This window comes from Helianthus annuus, chromosome 16, assembly GCF_002127325.2.
Source record: "Helianthus annuus cultivar XRQ/B chromosome 16, HanXRQr2.0-SUNRISE, whole genome shotgun sequence".
Taxonomy (NCBI): Eukaryota; Viridiplantae; Streptophyta; class Magnoliopsida; order Asterales; family Asteraceae; genus Helianthus; species Helianthus annuus.
In genome coordinates this window covers 63,699,392-63,713,649 of record NC_035448.2, presented here as the reverse complement: position 1 = coordinate 63,713,649, position 14,258 = coordinate 63,699,392, and positions in this window count along the sequence as shown.

Genomic DNA, 14,258 nt, shown 5'->3' with positions numbered 1-14,258 from the left:
AGAACAGTTATCCAATGGCAAGGACGGAATCTTAAGATTGAATGGAAGAATATGGGTTCCTGTTTATGGAGGACTTCGGGATGTTATCCTCAAGGAAGCCCACAGTTCCAAATATTCCGTTCATCCTGGAGCTGATAAGATGTACCAGGATTTAAAGCCAAACTATTGGTGGATAGGCTTGAAGAAGTCTATAGCTGCTTATGTAGCTAAATGCTTGACGTGTGCTCAAGTCAAGGCTGAACATCAGAAGCCGTCAGGTTTGCTACAACAGCCTGAAATTCCCACTTGGAAATGGGAAATGGTAACAATGGATTTCATTACCAAGTTGCCTAAAACAAAGAAGGGAAATGATACTATATGGGTCGTAGTTGATAGACTGACTAAGTCAGCACATTTCCTACCCATTAAAGAGACTTATAGTTCCCACATGTTAGCCCAACTGTACGTGGATAAGATTGTATCCTTACATGGCATACCAGTATCTATTATCTCTGATAAGGATACTAGATACACATCTCATTTTTGGAAGAGTTTCCAACAGTCTCTGGGCACGCAATTGAATTTTAGTACAGCTTACCATCCTCAGACGGATGGGCAAAGTGAGCGTACTATTCAAACTTTGGAAGACATGCTGCGTGCATGTGTAATTGATCTAGGTGGTAGTTGGGATAGGCATCTACCCTTGGTTGAGTTCTCCTATAACAATAGCTACCATACCAGCATTCAGGCTGCACATTTTGAGGCACTATATGGTAGGAAGTGCAGAACGCCCATCTGTTGGGCAGAAGTAGGAGACACTCAATTATCAGGTCCTGATATAGTCTTTGAGACGACGGACAAGATTGTCCAGATCCGTGACCGCCTAAAAGCTGCCCGGGATAGGCAGAAGAGCTATGCTGATAAAAGGCGAAAACCTCTCAAGTTTGAGGTTGGCGATAAAGTTTTGCTCAAGGTGTCACCCTGGAAAGGGGTGATGCGATTTGGTAAGAAAGGTAAGTTAAGCCCAAGGTATATAGGACCATTCGAGATCATCGAACGTGTAGGATCAGTGGCTTATAAGTTAAACTTACCTGAAGAGCTCAACGGTATTCATAATGTATTCCACGTCTTCAATCTGAAGAAATGTCTAGCTGATGAATCGCTAGTCATACCACACACAGATGTGCACATAGACGAGAGCTTAAAATTTGTGGAAAAACCTTTGTCGATTGAGGATCGACAGGTAAAGAAGCTTCGAAGAAAGCTTGTGCCTATTGTCAAGGTAAAATGGGATGCCCGTAGAGGTCCTGAATATACATGGGAATTAGAGTCCACAATGAAAGAGAAATACCCTCAATTGTTTCCGTAAATCTTGAGGACGAGATTTCTTTTAAGGGGGTGAGGATGTAACACCTTGAAAATTCATGTCCAATAATGTATGAACACGTGTCATAAGCTCTGAACGTGTGAAAGAATACTTTAGAGGGACTAAAGTTGACAAACAAGGAAACTATGTGAATATAAGGGTCCAAAGTGTCAACAATGGATAATTATATTTAAAAATAGCCCTACAAGACGTATATACCTTCAAACAAATAAATCATGGATCATACGAAGCTAAATATGAAAGAAAGTGAGAGATTACAAACCACAGGGCCTAAATGCGTCAACATGTGTAAAGTATACCTCTGAGTGACCTTTTAGCAGACCCGAAGCCTTGTAACGGTAAATTATGCTCAATAGAATATGTGGTAAAAATTTCATAAAGTTTCGTTATCGTATGAGAAAGTTATGATCAAATTCGTGTACGAGGGGTTAAAAGCGTCAACATTGAAAGTTATGACTTTTCGGGTGATTACAAGTTGATCAAGGACTTGCCCATGTTTATACATGTTTTGGAACCCTTAAAAATAAGTTTAAAAGGGCAAAAATGCAAGAACAAGAGTCAAAACCACGTAACAAAGGACCAGGGACCAAAAATGCAATTGTTGAAACTTGTTTGGCTGGTTCTGGCAGGCCAGGCGGCCCGCGTAAGAGTCCTTTATGGACTTACGCGGCCCGTGAGAGAGACACAGCGACAGAAATAACTTGCAGGTGCCAGTCAGACCTGTGTAACCGACTTTGGAGCTTGTTTTTACATACCAGGGGCTGCACCAACAGGTTTTCATGCATAGGGGGCACTTGTCTTGATCTGAAAGCATTGGTAGACCTCCTTGGCATGATCCTAGAAGATTAAATTCTATATATAAGGAGCATGAGGTTGTAACCATTTGGTGCATTTACTTACAAAGTTCACAACTTCATCTCTGGAGCTCTCTGGACATCAAGCCAACTACTTAGTGATCCCTAATCATAGTTAGGACTCTTGTAAGTACTCTTAACCTTTCTAAATTTGTTTTAGCTTAGTTAATTAGCTAATAGTCAAACCGTCGTAATTAAGGTTTGACTTCGTGATTAATTAAAATTTGTCCAGTCAAATCACGAATTAAAAGTACCTTTGAGTAGGTAATTATGTGGGTAATAAACCCTTAAAAGGGTATTTTCAGATTCCCACTCTAACTATGTTAATTGTCGAGTCAAAGCTTACCTTAAAAAGTCAACAGAATGCTTATTTTTGAATTAATGTTTAATTAGCAATCTAGGATACATGCAACCTGTTTGATCATTAATATAACTTGGTAATTTATGTAAGAACATGTCCTAACATGTTCAACTCGACAATTTTCAGTTTAGGCTCGGTTTGGAACCGAAAATCGTATAGTTTGACTTCTGCTTTGACTTTCAGTTCTGACCCATTTAAGCCAAGTTTAGGATTACCTTAGTGCTTCTTTTGGATCTATTTACATGTTAGCATAACCCCCTGTGATTACACAACTTGGTTCATTAGATATCCTATTCACATGCATGTTTCCGTTAATTGCTTATATGTTGACCATTATGCCCAAATGACCTTAAAATATGACTTTTGAAAATATAAAAGGGTAGACACCGTAGCTACTGATTATAAGCTTACACCTAAAATTTGACATCAGTTTGAGGTATAGATTAAGAGTTATGCTCATTAGCGTAATTAGAAGCTTCTTTAGTAATTAAATGGCGTAAATTGCATATAGCCTATCTAAACCCAAATTTTTATGCAAAACTTTGTACCTACTGATATAAAATAATATTTTGGGATTTTTAAAGATTTTTATTCAATTTTAGGCTGAGCATAACTTAGTGTTCTAAGCTTAATTCGGTTAATGCCAGTTTTGCCCTTTTGGACTATAAAATGAGTTTTATAAATCCTATTGACCCCAAACCTTTTTCTACTGATTCAATATGTTAAATAAATTATTTTGAGCCTTTTGCAATATTAAAAATATCAGCTTTTTATACAAAACCCAGAAATGGCTCCAAATAGCCTTTTTAAGCGTTTTTAACGCATAAGTATGTACTAGAACCTTTTTAAGCATATGGGGTTGAAACCTACTGATGTATTCAGTAAATTTTTATATTCTAACAGTAGGCAAATATTTTAAACTCAGAATTCAAGTTTTGACCTTTTAGACCTACGTGAAATTACCAAAATGCCCCTACGAAGCATAGTATTGTTATAAGTAATAAATTTCACATATATATGATACCCTATTGTTATAACTTATTAAATTAAGTATATTTACTGATTTAATCAGACCTGTAGCCCAAATTATTATTTAAACTCTTTTACACCCTTTAAAATGACCAAAATGCCCTTGTGAGGCATAGTTTGGGTTTAAAACCATTTGGGGCATAATGGAAGGTATCTTACTGATATCACAACATGTTTAAGGCATATTAACTTAGGAAACTTGTATATGACTCTTAAGGTTACTCGTTACGCACTTTACGCGTTCTGATCGGCTTGTGTAACTAGTTTACCCATTTTAGCCGAAAAGGGTCAAACCATATCATTTCTGTCTCAAAATCCAGAATGTGATTAAGTTACCCATATTAAACAAGTATGCAAGCTTGTTGGGTCAAAACCACATTCTAAAATGGTCTTCGCCTTATCGCGCGTTTAAACCGTAATCTTCATTTAAAACTAACCAGTCTAAGCTTAGACTAAATTAAAAGACCCGTTAGGATTCTAATAGGTTATTAAAAACCTTCATTCCAGATATAGGAGCCCAGTAAAAGCTATCTGTACTTGCTGATTTGATACGGCTGGGAATAAATTTATATTTAGTTCAGGTAAATACTTTTAACTTATTTTCCCTTATACGGGCTTGGGGTACAGTATATAAAATACCGCTTGGTCGGGTAATTGACCTTAACCCGTCGGCGGTTAAGTGTTGTCAAAATGTCCCGTTTGAAAATGTTGTTTTGTTTGTTTAACGCCTTTGGGGTTTATTGACCATGTCCCGGATATCCTTGGCATCATTCAAAGAATGGCCACGACCTTAGCACACGGGTGTAGGCATACACCCGTAGTGCATTCAAATCAATAAAGTATAATCGTCGGTACAAGAGAAGTCTCGCGGCAGAACTATACTAAGTGGTGTGTCTATTAATCTTTAACCCGGCACGACCCGGACAACTGAACGCATAACAAACATGTAATTCTTTTACAAGATTATAAGCAAATAATTATCCCAAGTTATAAAAAGTTTTGTGCCACGGGCATTCAAATCAATTTTAAACCTTTTCAAAATGAGTCAGTTAAATTGTATTAACCAGTGTAAACTGACTTATTTTCCAAAAAGGCTAAGTGCAGGTACTACGCGTAATAGGCTGGCCACTCCTTAGCATTAATAAGAGTCTCGCAAGCTTAGGATGCATGAAGTCTGTTGAATAAAAGTTTCCTCTTTGTTTTGATCCGCATGTGGATCTATTTCAACTGTTTGTGATACTTGATATTACAATTTTATTTGGTTGAAATAAATCTATCTTTTGCTTCCGCTGCGCATTTATATTTTGTATTGTTTGACTATGACGATATCAACTACGACATGGAACCCCCACCGGGCCCACCGGTGACACGTGGTAAAATAGGGGTGTGACATTGCATGGAGTTTGATTTCGCTTGAAATGCATGGAGTTCAGTTTCGCACGGAATTGGGAGGGTCACATTCATACGAAATCATACAACTATAAATATCAGTAATTCATTTCACACGGAATTAGTAATCAGGGAACTAATTTCGTATGAAACACTTCTTCACGTTCATCGGATCTTCATCAAGAACACATCCGATTACGTCACGTCGATTAGATTTGGAGTGTTTTGTGTGTAGATCGAGTGGAGACTCTATCCGGTTGTCGTCGTTACGTAATAAAACATTGTTTAATTACGTCTTCGCTATTACGGTTCGATTTAACGGTTTCCGCATGTTAAATCGAATCCACCGCAGATCTAGTGATCGTTTACGATCCGATCCTGTACTCACAAGTGGTATCAGAGCTTAAAATTAATCTTGTTGATCTATTCAAAATTTTTCAAAAGAAATGAAACAAATTGAGTTGTCGGCCTAGTGTAATTGTTGGTCCAATGAGAATTTAGTCATTATATGAATTGATGGCACTATTATTAAGATACATCAGAAGATCACATGTTAGATTAATACATTCATGTTAAATTGAACGGCCCAATCAAGTGAAAGGGTTGTCAGACCCATTTAATACATCTTGTGAACAAAGTGACAGATTGATTATCCATTAAAACTAGCTGGACATTTCAAACACGTGTAAAAGAAGGTTGAATTGTGTGTCAAAGCCCAATTGATCGGCCCAATCAGACTTTTAAAAGAAATATAGCTCAAGTGATTGAATCAGTGGGCTCAGTTCATTGTTGTTGACGGGCCATGTGTGTGAACTGAACAGATAATATTGAGCAGTCCAATGTCATATCACTAAGCCCATTTGGAGGATATCTATTTAATCAGTTTGAAGATCCTTTCGGCCCAAATCATTCTAAGCCCATCCAAAGGGTGTATCAGAATAATCCATTTTCAGGCCCATTCATTCAGTGATTTCACCCGAACAACATTGGAACGAGTCCGCAAATCTTTGACACGAGTCTTAGATTGATTTCATTAACACACACTTTCACGTAATCGGTTCGTTTAAAACTGATCGTTTATTTGTTTGTTTGCAGGTGATTCGAGGTGATTTACAAGGTGCAAATACCGAGAAGTTGAAACATTGTGGACTTTGAACTAAAAACAATTTTTGAACCATGTCATTTAACAAAGAAAGTGTTGTTAAAATGTTTGACGAAAAGGAAAACAATAACCTTGAAGGATTAAATGATTGGTTTGATGGGTTTTGGGTTAAGAGGAGAGAAAATGAGAATAAAAATATTTGGGTTAATAGACTTGAATATTTTTTGTGTAAGAAAAATGAAACGTTGAATGAGTTGGAAAATCGCTATGATCATTTACTGGAAAATTTGACAAGGTACGAGATAAGGATGTCAAATGCTGAAAAGATATTAAAATTTGCAGACGCGTTACCTTCAGAGTGGGATGAATTTTTGAATAAATTGAAAAAGAATTCAAAAATTTCAAATTTTTATCCAAAAGAATTCATCAGAGAGCTTAAAATACTGACGGGTGGTCCATTGGACAACCCTTTGTAATGCTAAAACACAAGTTTATCCCCCATTTTTTGCGTAATTATCTTGAATTAGGTAACTACTGTTGCTTATGTTTCAGGTGCGGCTTGGAGGCTTAAAGAGAGAAAAATGCAGTTTTAGAAGCTCTCGAGTCGAACGGGTTGGAGGTGCGGAGCAAAAGAAGAACAAAGCATTGAACTCAGGCTTCCACCGTAAATTACGGTCCCACCGTAATTTACGGTGGACCTGAAAATCATTTGGCCTCCACCGTAAGGCAGTCTCTTCACACCGTAGCAATTTAAAGTTCACCGTAAATTACGGTGATACCGTAATTTACGGTGGAGCCTGACGGGAAAAGTGTAACTGCCACTTTAATTAGTTTTGATGGGGTCTTTTCATCATTCCTCATCATTGGACGTTTGTGAAACACTTGAGGGGCGAATTTTGGCTGTCTTGCTTGGTTTTGAACAATTGCTAACATTCGGTTTGTGCTTATGATTCCTATGAACATTAGATTTGTTGGTATGATGATTCACTAAACTATGTACGGCTAAACTTTTCGGTGATCATCTTAGGTGAAGGTTTCTCTTGAACTTTTGTGTGTTTATTTCTGAATTTCTAGAATGATAACTTGCATTGCTTGAATATCATGGTGTATGTTTAATTGCTTGTAACTTGTTAATCAATATTGCAATTTCTAGTCTTAATCGTACGTTCTTGGTGCCGTTGGCAATCGAGATATCACGGGAAGGGTTAGGGTTGGTTATTGATTAATTGGTCATCGGGAAACAACCTCGCGTTTATATAATCCGAGTACTGTTCCCTCTTATCACTTCGATTATCTATACACGAGTTATGTCTATGTAACTCTTTCTAGTTGGAATTACACACAATTGTTTAAAGAAACTGAAACCTAAGATGGTCATTGTTCTCTCCTAATCTGTTTTACAACCAACATTTGATTTGAAATTAGTTTTTAATTTAGTTTTCTAAAAAAACAATCCAAACCATTGATCTTTATTTTTCTGCAAATTAGATTAATTGTAGTTTAAGTGCAAAGCTATACAATCGACATACCTTCCACATACTCCCTGAGTTCGATACCCTCTTACCACTATCTATAGTTGTTTTGGGGATTAAATTTGATAGTGACCACGACAGCACGTCAAATTTGGGTGCCGTTGCCGGGGAGTAGTGCGCAACGTGTGTTAGTTTAATAGTTTTGTTTGGTTATTTTCGGGTTTACGCTGGTTGTGTTTTAGTGCGCAGGTACTTCAGGTGTATGCATACTAGGGGCTCTCACAGGTCATCACCGCTATCGTTTGATCCGGAAATTGAAAGAACGCTAAGACAAAACAGAGTTTTAGTACGAGAAAACAAGATTATTGGTTCACCCACTTCACCCATCACACCGAGAAACATCATGGCTGATTCTCAAATTCCACCAACAACGGGTCAATCATCCTCATCCTTTATACCTACTTCCACCCAACCATCACCAAACACCACATTACCTAACACCACCGCTGAATTCACACCATCCAATGTCACTCAACCAATCACCACCCAAGTTGAACCTACCGTTACCTATAACCCTTCTACCACAATTCCACCCTTATCCCATTTCTTCCCACCAAATACGGGTCAATCATCATCCACTTTCACAATTGCACCAAATTCAACTATTGTGCATACTACTTCATCTTTTAGACCACAACAACAACAATCGGGTTTTCAGTATTCGACCCTTCCATTTGGGCAAACTTCGGGAATTCAAGGAGATGGTTATGATGAAGGATTTGAAGATTTTGAGGGTTATGAAGAGGATGGGTATTTTTATGGAGGTTATGGTGATCAAGGGGAGTTTGGGTATGTTCAAAGTCAATCCCAAGGGATGGCAAGTGTTGGTGGAATGCCTCAACAACAACTCATACCACAACACATTCGGCCAAGACCACAAGGGCCACCAATGCAACAACCTATCCCATTGCAACAAGTCCGGCCACAACATGTACAACCACAATTTCAAAGACCACCTCAACGCCCACCGATGCGACAACAATAGTTTCAACAACCAATCGCACCACAAGGGCAAGTACCAAGGCCAAATGGTCCTATTATTCCAAGAGGCAGGTATGGTGTACCAAGGAGACACCTTAGAGAAAATGTGAGGGGCATCGAAGCACATTTTCGGCCGGTAATCACTCAAAACCCTTCACCGGTAGTCATTCCGCATAATGATCAAGGGCGAACATTTGAAGTAAGGACCAACTCTTTGCAAAGTTTACCAAAGTACAAGGGGTTGGCAACGGAGGAGCCTTACTTTCATTTAGAGGCTTATGACTCGATTTGCAACACTCTTGGGAGTCAAGGGTTTTCGGCCGACGATATCAAATTGGTATTATTCCAATTTTCTTTGGAAGATAAGGCGAAGAAATGGTTTTACACGTTACCTTCGGCATCCATATATACATCGGGGGAGATGCAACAAACTTTCTTGGATGAGTTTTACACCGCCCAAAAGACTAACGATGCAAGAAAGGGGTTGAGAAGCTTCCAACAACAACATGGTGAGATGTTTCACGAGGCGTTTGAACGCTTCAATATGATGATAAAGAATTGCCCTCACCATGGAATTGAATTGTGGGAGTTGATGAATGCCTTTCACGAGGGGTTGAGTGCCAAACATGCACGTGATTTGATGTCTATTACCGGTGGGACTTTTGGAACAAATTATGAGAACGATGATTGGGAGTTCTTGGAAAGCATGGCAACTACATCAAAGAGGAAAGCTCAAGCCTCAAGAAGAGCCCGACCGGCCATTGCCCGACCTCAAGTGCACGCCATTGATGATGGTAATGTTCAAACTACTAACCAAATTTATGATGTTTGTGCTTTGTGTAATGAAATAGGTCATGCGGCTGAAAATTGCCAAGGGATGTTGGAAGGGCAATACGAAGAAGTCCATGCGGTTCAAGGTCAAGGTCTAGGAGGAGGTGGTAGGAATTACAATAACATGAACTCTAACACCTATCACCCCGGGTTGAGGAACCACCCGAATTTTCGATATGGGAACCCTTCAAATCAAGCAAACCCGAATTTTGAAGGTAGCCAAGGTAACTTTGGTTCACGCCAATCTTACAATAACCAAGGGGGATACCGAGGCGGAAACAACCAAGGCTATCAAAAACAATACCAAACGGGTCAAGAACAAGGGGGGTCTTCGGGTGGAAACGAGATGATGGAGATGCTAAAGAGTATGCAAATGGAGATGCAAAAACGGAACCAACTTGATGAAGTGCGAATGCAAAAGGATGAGGTTCGTGACAAAAGCATCCAATCACTAACAACCCAAATGGGTCAATTAGCAACCGATGTGGCGGAATTGAAGAAAGGTAAGGGTCAACTTCCAAGCGACACTAAGGTAAACCCTTCACATGGTTCGTCACGAGGTAATGTTAATATAAATCATGTTAGTGTTTTGAGAAGTGGAAAAGAATTTAAAGCTAATTTGTCACCCGAATTGGTTGAGGGGGTAGTTGAGGATGTCACGGGTAATGAAAGTGATGATGAAATTTCACCGGTTAAACCAAAAGAAACAATTGTTAAAAAACCGGGTTTGGGTGAAAAGGAAAAGAATGAAAAAGTTGAGGGTGAACCGAGTCAAGTCCCGTTTCCATCGGCCTTACTTGACCCGGGAAAGAAAAATTTTATTGTGACGAGAGGTCCTCAAAAAGAGGAGATGTGGGACATGTTTAAACAAGTAAAAATAAATCTCCCACTCCTCGACGCAATAAAACAAGTCCCCGCTTATGCAAAATTCTTAAAAGAATTATGTACACAAAAAAGGCAAAACAAGAAGAAAGTGCCTAAGCGGGTGGATTTAACCCGGTAAGTGAGTGCGGTTTTAAATAGGGAGCTTCCTCCTAAGCTCCAAGATCCGGGCACGCCATTGATTAATATACAAGTTGGAAATTTTCAAATGGCTAAGGCGTTGCTAGATCTTGGAGCCGGAGTTAGCATTTTACCGGGGGGCTTATATGACCAATATGACTTTGGTCCATTAGCAAGGGTGGAGACAACGGTTGTTTTGGCCGATTTGTCTCATAAGCTACCTCGGGGTATGGTCCAAAACGTAATTGTCAAAATTGATGAGTTTTATTACCCGGTTGACTTTTTAGTCTTGGATTACTCATCGGCGGACCCTAAGCAACAACAAAATATAATTTTGGGTCGGCCGTTTTTAAGCACCGCACATGCTATTATTGATTGTAGATTTGGTACAGTTGATATGGCTTTTGGAAATAGAAAAATGCGTTTGAATGTTTTTACTAACAATTCTAATGCTAATGGTGTTGATGAGTGTTTCATGGCAGATATAGTTGACGGATGCAACCCGCATGAGTATGAGGAGGATGGTTTGGATATTTGCCTGTGTGATTTTTCTGAACAGGTACATGCTTATGCACTCCGGGTTGAAGAGGAAAAGCAAGATGCAATGGCGTTGAAAGAAGGTAGACCGCCATGGACTCATCAATTTGAAGGTCTACCGGTGGAGATCGATTCGAGTACGAAACCATCATTGGAGGAATCGCCAAAGTTGGAGCTCAAAGACTTGCCTAGCCACTTGAAGTATGTGTTTTTTGGGGATAATAACACCTTACCGGTCATTATTGCCTCTAATTTGGAGTTGGCACAAGAGCAAGCGTTGATGGAGGTTTTAAAAGAGAACAAGGAAGCTATTGGATGGACGATTGCCGACCTCAAAGGAATTAGTCCATCCATTGTTATGCATAAAATTATTACCACTGAAGATGCAAAGCCGACACGAGAGGCTCAAAGGCGATTAAATCCGAACCGGGAGGTAGTTAAAAAAGAGTTAATTAAATGGTTGGATGCGGGAATTATTTATCCAATTTCGGATAGTGCTTGGGTGAGCCCCACCCAAGTTGTGCCTAAGAAGGCCGGCATTCAAGTAGTCAAGGATGAAACTGGTGAACAAATTGCCACCCGACCGGTTACCGGGTGGCGTGTATGTATTGACTACCGCAAATTGAATGCCGCCACTTCTAAGGATCATTTCCCGCTACCATTCATTGATCAAATTATTGAAAAACTATCGGGTCAAAAATACTATTGTTTTTTAGATGGGTATTCGGGTTACAATCAAATCGCCAAACACCCGGATGACCAACACAAGACCACCTTCACTTGTCCATATGGCACCTTTGCCTTTAGGCGAATGCCATTTGGCTTGTGCAAGGCTCCGGCAACCTTCCAACGATGTATGATGAGTATTTTCTCGGACATGGTTGGAGAGTCGCTCGAAGTATTTATGGATAACTTCTCCATTTTTGGCACTAGTTTTGATGCTTGTCTCAATGAATTACAAAAAGTGTTAAAAAGATGTGTTGAGAAAAATTTAGTGCTAAGTTGGGAGAAAAGTCATTTCATGGTGCAAGAGGGCATTGTGTTGGGTCATGTGATTTCTGAAAGGGGGATGGAGGTGGATAAGGAAAAAATACGGGTAATATCATCTTTGCCACCTCCGAAAAATGTTAAGGGGGTAAGGTCATTCTTGGGACACGCGGGTTTTTATAGACGTTTCAATAAGGGTTTTAGTGTTATCACCAAACCCTTATGCAACTTGTTATTAAAAGATGTCCCATTTGATTTTACTAACGAGTGTATGCAAGCTTTCACTGTTTTGAAGGAACACTTGGTCAAAGCTCCTATTTTGCAACCACCGGATTGGTCAAAGCCGTTCGAGATAATGTGTGATGCAAGCGACACCACTATTGGTGCAGTTTTGGGTCAACGGGTTGATAGGAAGCCGGTGGTGATTTACTATGCGAGTAAAACTTTATCCGAAGCGCAACTTAACTACACCACAACCGAGAAGGAATTACTAGCGGTGGTGTATGCTTTGGATAAGTTTCGCTAGTATATTTGGGGGAGCAAAGTGGTGGTTTATTCAGATCATAGCGCGGTCCGGTACTTGATGGAGAAAAAGGACGCGAAGCCTCGTTTGATTCGGTGGGTCTTATTGTTACAAGAGTTCGATCTAGAAATCCGAGACAAAAAGGGAAGTGAGAATGTAGTAGCGGATCACTTGTCTCGGATTCCGGTGGAAGGAACCGATGATGTGAGTGAAATCAATGAAAGTTTTCCCGATGAGCAACTTTTAGCCGTTTCCACTTTCGTTGCACCGTGGTATGCTCATTATGTCAACTATTTAGCCACGGGTGCCATTCCAAGTCATTGGACCAAAAAGCGTCGACAACAATTCATGGTCCAAGTAAAGCAATACATTTGGGATGAACCGGATCTCTTCAAGATTGGACCGGATCAAGTTATACGAAGGTGTGTGCCCGAAACGGAAGTGTTGGAAATTTTGACCCATGCCCATTCGTCCGCATGTGGGGGTCACTTTAGTAGGCATAAAACAGGCTATCGGGTTCTTTCATGTGGGTTTTATTGGCCCACCATTTTCAAGGATGCGTGTGAATTTGCTAGAAATTGTATAAATTGCCAAAAGATGGGTAGTATATCGAAGAGGGATGAGATGCCATTACAACCAATCTTGGTTGTTGAGATATTTGATGTATGGGGTATAGATTTTATGGGCCCCTTCCCGAATTCGAATGGCTTCTTATACATTTTGGTAGCGGTGGATTATGTCTCGAAGTGGATTGAGGCTATTGCAATACGAACGAACGACCATTCGGTTGTTTGTAAATTTGTTCAATCCAACATCTTTTCTCGCTTTGGAATCCCGCGGGTTATTATAAGTGATGGTGGTTCACATTTCAAGAACTTCAACTTCGGGAAATTATTGAAAAGGTATAGCGTGAACCACCGAGTTGCCACACCTTACCATCCGCAAACAAGTGGACAAGTCGAAGTGTCCAACCGTCAAATTAAAGAGATCCTCATGAAGACGGTAAGAATGGATAGAAAGGATTGGTCGAGCAAGTTAGATGATGCATTGTGGGCATACCGAACGGCCTACAAGACTCCTATTGGCACAACGCCTTACCGGATGGTGTATGGTAAGGGTTGTCACTTGCCAATGGAGTTGGCATAGGGCACATTGGGCGATTAAGACGGTCAATGCGGATTATGATGAGGCGGGTAAGTTGAGAAAGTTGCAATTGAGTGAGATAGAAGAGATTCGGGATGAGGCGTACGAATGTGCATCGGCCTATAAAGATAAACTCAAGAAAGTGCATGATGCAAAATTGAGAAAGAAAACGTTTGAAGTGGGGCAAAAAGTTTGGTTGTATAACTCAAGATTGAAGATGTTCGCGGGCAAGCTTAAAAGCAAATGGATGGGTCCGTACGTCATTCGGAGAGTTGGGAGATTAGGTGATGTAGACATCCAAGACGAGCAAACATTGAAACAACAAACGGTGAACGGTCACCGCTTGAAGCCATACTTGGAGGGGAATGACATCAACAACTTGGAGCTTGACAAAGCGGGCTACATCTTGCGCCCGGTCGATGAGAAACAACCATGAGAGGCCCAGGTTTGGTAGTGTACATAGTAGTATTTTGTTTTGTTTGTTTTGTATAATTTGCACAATTGCCGTATTTCTTCGAAATCCGTGTTTGAAACAAGTGTGGGGATGTTCGGGTCACGAGTTACTCTAACATTGTGCTGAGGACAACACGGGATTTTTGAGGGGGTAGGGTAATTTTTACA